The sequence below is a fragment of the Mandrillus leucophaeus genome, unplaced genomic scaffold (assembly GCF_000951045.1).
Source record: "Mandrillus leucophaeus isolate KB7577 unplaced genomic scaffold, Mleu.le_1.0 Scaffold1661, whole genome shotgun sequence".
NCBI lineage: Eukaryota > Metazoa > Chordata > Mammalia > Primates > Cercopithecidae > Mandrillus > Mandrillus leucophaeus.
In genome coordinates, this window is record NW_012101656.1 from 12,823 (window position 1) to 14,160 (window position 1,338).

The window sequence follows — 1,338 nt, forward strand, 5'->3', positions numbered from 1 at the left end:
GGAATCTGTTATTTTTTCTGCTTAATTATAGCCATTCTGATAGGTGTGAGATGGTATCTATTAATAGCTTGTCCATTAATAGCTTTCTGCTCTTTCCGTCTCCATCAGTGGCAGAAGGTGGGAAATTGTGGGCTGAATTACTATTGCTGAAAGTGCTTAACTAGTTTAAGGAGATGCAGTTTAAGAGAATTTGTCAAATAAAGATGACATTAGTTGCTTCTCATGTGGTGGTTGGGCATTGCTTAGGCTGAGTGTTTTTCTTGAACTTTCTGTAGGTTAAAAGGCTTGGAACAAGTTACTAAGGCTACTATGCTTGGTCACCTTCTTCCAGTTTTGCTGAACTCCGTGATGCATTGAAAGTTGCAGACTCAGATCATGGTCGATACCCTGATGCCTCAGTTAATGCAGCTGGGACTGTATACCAGTCAGGTACGATCCTTGGTGTGCCAAAGTGAACTGCTTTTTTGCCAACCGGCTTCACAGGGCAACTGTTTGCTTTCACTGAAGTAAACTGGATTTGCAGACTAACTGCAGTCGTTTAGCAGGTGTTCATTTTCAATCAGCTGTAAAAATGCTGATATATAATGCTATTAAAAACCTACCATTTTAGTTTGTCTCCTCAGTCCTTGCCAGCTAATAGTAACTAATATAAATGGTGTATTCCATTACATCATGAAGTAAAATAATGTGTCTTAAGTAGCATAGCATTTCTTAGTGAAGGAGGGCAGACTAGGATTATAAAAAGATGATTTCAGAGAGAATTTTAAGTTTGGCTCTCATACCATTCAGATAATTGACAGTGACATTGGAAGGCATGATGATGGTTTCGTGTTTCAGACAGCTTGCGGCTTGAAATCCAGAGTCCATTTTCTGCTGAGGTGGACTATTCCCCATGTGGTGCACCAGACCGGAAGTGCAGGCTGTTCCCTGATGAGAGGTAATGGATGCTGCTTCCTTTCAGGAACCCTCTTGTTTTCTTCTGGTGAGAGCCTAGTACTCCTTTTTTTTTTTTTTTTTAATACTTTAAGTTCTAGGGTACATGTGCACAACGTGCAGGTTTGTTACATATGTATACATGAGCCATGTTGGTGTGCTGCACCCATTAACTCATCATTTATGTTAGGTATATTTCTTAATGCTATCTCTCCCCCTCCCCCATCCCCACAATAGGACCCGGTGTGTGATGTTCCCCTTCCTGTGTCCAAGTGATCTCATTGTTCAGTTCTCATCTATGAGTGAGAACATGTGGTATTTGGTTTTCTGTTCTTGCAATAGTTTGCCGGGATTTATGGTTTCTAGCTGCATCCATGTCCCTACAAAGGACACGAACTCATCCTT